The sequence below is a fragment of the Dasypus novemcinctus genome, chromosome 3 (assembly GCF_030445035.2).
Source record: "Dasypus novemcinctus isolate mDasNov1 chromosome 3, mDasNov1.1.hap2, whole genome shotgun sequence".
Taxonomy (NCBI): Eukaryota; Metazoa; Chordata; class Mammalia; order Cingulata; family Dasypodidae; genus Dasypus; species Dasypus novemcinctus.
In genome coordinates, this window is record NC_080675.1 from 159158639 (window position 1) to 159164864 (window position 6226).

General features: G+C 50.7%; 1 pseudogene; it reads right to left on the reverse strand.

The window, feature by feature from the left end:
- Positions 1–2608: 2608 nt before the first annotated feature.
- LOC101417936 (ferritin light chain pseudogene) lies at positions 2609–3127 on the reverse strand (annotated as a pseudogene).
- Positions 3128–6226: the final 3099 nt, after the last annotated feature.

A 6226-nucleotide genomic window follows, 5' to 3' on the forward strand; every position in this document is an offset into this window, starting at 1 on the left:
TAAATGCAATTATCAAGTTCAAGAAATTGAACAATGATATGAAGCATACAGTCAATAGTTCTTTTTCCCCCCAATTGTTGCAGTACTATCCTTTTGGGCATTTTCTCCTACATCATTAGTATGAATCCAGAATCATGTATTGCATTTAAATGTCATTGCCTCTTTAGTTTCTCTCTCTACCTCTCTAAAATGGTGGTAACATATTGCAATTTTCCATCTCGACACCCCCAAGCATACATTCAGTGGGGTGAATCACAATGTTGCACTACCCTCACCACCATCCATTCCCAGAACTTTTCCACCACCCCAAAGAGAATCCCTGCACCGTAATGCATTAACTCGCCTCCCTGCCCTGCTGATTCTTCTTCCTTTTCCACGTGTTCCCTGCTGTTCTGCATCGAAGCAGGCCCACACAGCGGTTGTATTGTTTCCTGCGTAAGTCTGTGCTTGAACTTGCTCAGAGTTCGGAGCCTTGAGCCTTTTTTCGCCAGACTTACAAGGAGGCATTACTTCCCTCCAAAGTGCTTTGAGAAATGCCCGCCACTAATTATTTATTAATAACCTGCACGGTGCTGCAGCTCTGTGCTCTGACCCGTGCTGGCTGCCGGATCAGCGTTTTGGCCTCTGAAATCCTCTGCTGCACTGGGGTGAAGGAAGGATTAACGCAGCATGAAACAAACAGAGCTAGCCATTATTCCTTTACTCATTAAAACATAGGGTAAAATTTAGGAAATGCAGATGAGGGAAGAGAGAGATCTCCTACGATCTCATTACAGAAAAAGAAACATCATTTTGGTCTACAACACGCGGGACCCTGTTGAATCTGCCATCTGTTCATCTTTTCCCACCTAACAAGTTACCTTGAGTGGATTTTCACATCGTCTTATTGTTTTTTTAAATAATAAGTTTAAACAATAAACTTATTTAAACAATAATGACTTCTGCTGAACTGCATAGCTTTATCTACATTTTTGATATAATGAACAATAGTGAGATGAACACACTGTTGCTAAGTTTCTGCTCCCATCCTGATTATGGGAAGGAGGTTTTTGAGGTCTTTTGGTTGGATGAGGTCTGAGCTGAGAACAGACTTCCCCATCAGGGAGAAGTGATCAGGTTATGTGTGATGTTCCCTGGGTACCAAGAAGCATCTGCCAATCAGGCTGGAGGCTGAAGCAGCTCCGCATTCTTGCTGCCATCCTCCCCTTAGAGCTCGAAGGATGGGGCCTGTCCCTGCTCATCGGAGCACTGAGTGGCCCGCAGCACTCAGGACCATTTTCTCGTTTCCATTGTTCTTTTATTGCTCTGTGAGCCGCTTGACCTCTTAGCGCCACAGGCATTGATAACTCAAGCAGAAGCCAAGTGACGGGCGATCATTCAAATGGATCTTGGTAGAAAATGGATTACACTCAGCAGCGAGGGTAATCCGTCTTCAGTGACCCCCTTTGGGTTTCTTAGGTGACAGGTTCTTCAGGAGACAGTAGACTCTTCTGCATGCTTGGGCTTGGCTTTTCCTTCTTTACCTCATTGTAATGCTTCCACCGCTTTCTGAAACCCGACCCAATGTCCTGTCTTCATGCTGGTCCTGGGAGGCAGTTTCAGCCTTGAACCCAACGTCAGCTCCTCACCTTGCACCGCCATACGCTTGCCCCTGCAGTTTTGCTTAGAAAATTTCAAAGTCCGTGGTGCAGTTCTGTGCAGGAAACAACCTCACAATGGTTTGGCTCCGAGCTCTTACATTACATTGGCTGGGTCCTTCAGGCTCAGTAATGAAGGGCCATATGGTTGTTCAGGTCCACTTGGGAGAGTCCACCTGGACTCATTTCCTCACCCAGAGTTTAAAGGCAGGCATGCACTCCCTAGATGGCCTCCCCGGCAGTAAAAATTAAGGCGTTTCTAGAGTTTTAATACCTTTGGTTCCATTAATTCAATTTCTGGGAATCTAATATTTAGGAATGAATCCAAGTTTGCAAAATCAGTACTTTCAAGGATGTTCCTCTTAATATTATAATACTGTAATGGAGGGAGAGACAAAAATAAAAGGAAGCCACTGAAGTACCTAACTAAAGGGGTTGTTTAAAAGAATCATGGTAAACCAGAGCAGTCATTAACAATCATGTTGGGAAGGCTGTTTGTTTACACGGGAAAATGTTCAGAATCAACTGCTGAGGGAAAAAAGTAGGAGACAGAACAACAAGTATAATTTGATGTAATTCTGCTCTATGTACTGAATTAATGGACATACACCAATATGTTGGTATTAGTTGGCACTGACTAGAGATATTTTTTTCCTCTTTTTGTATTTTTCCAATTTTTCAGATGTGTGTTGAGGGGACAGTTTTCAGCTGTTGTGGTTAATAAGACCCAAGCAATAATACTTATGCAAATACATTCATAGAAAGACTGATGGTGGTGCCTTAGCCGGCATTACTAACTTTTTTTTTTCCACCTGCTGCAATAAAGCTTTATTGTTTACACTTGGTTCAGGGCTTGTTAGAGGGCTACAAGAGGGCAGTTAGAAAGATGCCTCCTGGCTGGAGGGGCTCAGGCAGAAGCCTGGATGCTGGGGGAATAGAGCCCTCCCATGGCCTCTGGGCTCCGGAGGCTCCTAATTGTGCTTGAGGGTGAGCCTTTCAAAGAGATGCTCGCCCAGCCCGGCCTGCGGGCCAGCCAGTCTGCCGAGGCTGGTCAGGTGGTCTTTGTGCTCAGTTTTACCTCCTCATCTAGGAAATGGTTCTCCAGGGAGTCACAGAGATGCGGGGTCTGTGTTGGCAGATCCCACAGCGTGCAGATCCAAAAGGGCCTGGTTCAGGGTCTTCTCCTGGTCCAGGGCAGCTTCCATGGTGTCCAGGGGATTACCCCACCCATCCTGGGAAGGCTTCTGCATGTCCTGGAAGAGGGCGGGGCTGCTGCACTGGTTTTGCATCTTCAAAAAATGCTTGGCGCCCTCGCACTTCTTGGCCAACTCGCAGAAGAAGTGGTCCATGCCCTTCAGGGCCACATCGTCGTGGTCGAAATAGTAGCCCAGGGAGAGGTAGGTGTAGGAGGCCTGCAGCTGCAGGTTGACCAGGCGGATCACAGAGGCCTCCACATCGGCGGAATGATTCTGACGAATCTGGGAGGACATTGTGTGTCAACAATGAGGAGCTAACCACAAAAAGCAGTGTTAGCTGGTCCCAGCAGAGGGCGATGGCCGAGAAGTTGGTCCCAGCGGTTGCAACTGGAGAAGCAGTTGCAAGGTGGTCGATGCTGAGGAGGTGTGGGGAAGACTCCCCGGGTCTGTTCCGTTCAAACACTGTTGAAGCAAGAGACAGATCCATGAGACGGCCAGACATCCCCCTCCTTTTTTTTTTTTTTAACATAGAGAGGGGGTTGGTGTCTTTCGTTTTGTGGTATTAGCATTTTCATAGTGCACGAATCTTATGATTTCACTCTGTCCTTTAACTTCACTCTCAAAGGGAGAAGAAATAACTTACTGATGTCTAAACTAAAGGAAGCATATTTCCTGAGGCTATGGGATGAACATGTGGTCTTTGGGGTCTAAGGCACTTAGGAGGAAAACAGGTCAGAATATTTGAAATCAGGACTTGCTCCTGGCTGAGCAGTATGGTCCCACCTACGTTTGGGCCTGCGTTTACCTCCAGCCATCCAGGAAGCGGGAAGCCAGCCCCGTTCTAGCTCCTGCTGCCTGCTCTGGAAAGTATGGCCAAAAAATCTCATACCCCGGAGTGACACTTTTTTTTTTTTAAAAAGAGAAGGTGCCAGTGGCAGGGACAACTGAGTAAATCTGCGTTTGAACAGAAGGCTCCTTTTGAAATCCTTCCTGCAAACACACACGCATACACACACACACATGCTCTTTATCTCTCTTTTTCTGCATCTCTGACCTGGACAAAGCTTAGGTGAGTGAGTTCAGATTAGATGGAGTAGGATGGAAGGTCTCCCAGGAAGGAGGCGGATGGCTGACAGGGACCAGCATGACACTGTGAACAGACAAGGGAAACATGGGGTGAAGGGGGAAAATTCCTTGGAAAGCTGTTTGGAAAGAATGGTACCTTCTTTATTCTTAAGGAGGAAGTAGGGGCTGCTTGATTGGGAGTGGGAGAAAGGTCGTTCTGGAGACATTTCAAAGGGGTTTCTGGTGTAAATGTTGCTGAGAGAGGTTGTCGATGGAATGGAGGCCAGCCAGGGTGGGGGCGCTCCTGGGGGGGGGCCAGCAGGCCCCGAGGGTAGCCCCGTTTTACAGGGTGCTCTCTTCCCCCTGTGCAGCTCCAGGGGGGACACAGATGTGGGGGATCCTGTAGGGGGTGGTCCTCAGAGGGAGAGGCTGGGGTGCTGGGGACGCATCAGGGCCGTGGCGGGGTCTGGGGAGGAGCGGGACTCAGGACCTCCTGAAGCCAGCAAAGGGGACGAAGATGGGGGAGAGAGGCGCAGCAGCCCAGGGAGGGGCCTCACCCCGCTCCTGAGAACCAGCGCGCGGTCGCGGAAGCAAGGCCTTGGGCACCACGAAGGTGAGCAGCCGTCGCCCGAGTGAAGTCGGGGGCTTCGGTGCCCCGCATCTCTTGGTTTTTTGCTCTCCCAAGTTCTTCGGCATTCCCAGGAGCATCCTGTGCTTTGGGGCTCTCCGTCCCTTCTCTTCAATGTTGTGATGTCATTTATCCCCCAGGATGACTCTCTCTGATGTACCAGGAGTTGTGGATTAGGGAGAGGTGGGGTGCAGCGGGGGGAGCCACTCTAATCGCTTTCTAGCCATCAGGGTCGCCCAAGGAACGGAGGGGGTGACCTCTGCAGGGGCTGCAGGCTCTGGGGCAGGAGGGATTCAAGCTGAGCTTGGATGGGTGCTGGGCCAGAAAGGTCTAGAGCAGAGGCTGGCACCCTCGGGGATCCGTGGGAGCGCACAGGGATGAGTACAGTGGGCCCAGAAGGAGGGGGTGCTCCATACCACACCCCGTCTCTAGGTCGGTCTGCACACCTCCCCCATGTGATGCAGCATTCCCATTTTATAAGTGGGAAAGCGGGAAGCTCAGCAAGGGAAGAGGTTGGTCGCAAGTAGCGGGTTTCACTCCAGCTCTTTCTGATGTCTAAGACCAACTTTTCATTACTGGATGGGTTTTGGACAGCAGAGAACGGCTCCGGTAGAATGGGTGTTGACCATCCATGCGAATGCGAATGAGGGGAAGCAAAATAGCTCTGGAAGGCTGGGTCTCATCCCAGGAACTGAGCTCCCACTTTTCCCATTCTAGTTGGGGAGCAGTGTCAGGGGCTGGGATGGCGATTAGGAGATGTGGTTCCTCTACCGCTGACAGTCATTGGTTCTGAGCATTCCATTTTTAAAAATCCATTCACTCAACAAACACCTATGGAGTGCCTGCTCTAGGCCAGACGTTGTTCTCGGCAGTGAACATAAATAACAGACACAGGCCCTGCCTTTGGGAGCCGACTGCCAATGGGTGGAGACAAGTGGGAATTAACACATACAATAAGTACACCCTTCCATTGTTAGGAGGTGATGAGTGGTATGGAGAGAAGGAAAAAAGAGGGGGGACAGGGAGGGGGCAGGGGCGGGGAGCTGCCATCTTAAATGGTTTGCCGTGAAGGCCTGTCACGGAGAGGGTGGCAACTGAACAAGGCCTCAAGGAGGTTTGGGAGGGAGCCTTGGAGCTCCCGGGAGGGAAGAGCTTCAAGGCAGAGGCGGAAGCCTGCCCCCCTGTGGGGAGCAGAAACTTGGCCAGGAGACCGGGGAGGAAAGAGGGAGGGAGCTGAGGTCAGAGGTCAGGGGACGCAGCTCACCCAGGGCCAGGGGGCCTTCATAGGCTCATCTCTTCATTTCTTCACTTCCTCCGCTGCCCGCCTCGCCCTGCCTCATAGGTGCTGGGAAGACCCACTGTGGAAAGGCTTTTCTCATGGGTGGGAGAAGAGGGGTGCCCTGTGAGAAAGCCTCAGGCAAGTTATCATTCCTCACAGGCACTTGGGCCTTGGCAAGGTGCCCTGGCCGCTATGCCTGTGGGGAGTTCCCTCGAGGGGCGTCCGCTGTGCCCAGAGGCACCAAGGTGCCGGCTGGCTCCGCTCCCCATGGGGCCTGCACCGGGTCTGGCTACCTGGGCATGGGACTCGTGCTTGGCTGAATGCTCTACTGCTGCCATCTTGAGATTCTTAATCATTCTATCTTTGACCTTGTGTTTCGTAGGTGAATTTGGGTGGTCTGGTGGAGCACTGAGTGAGCAGA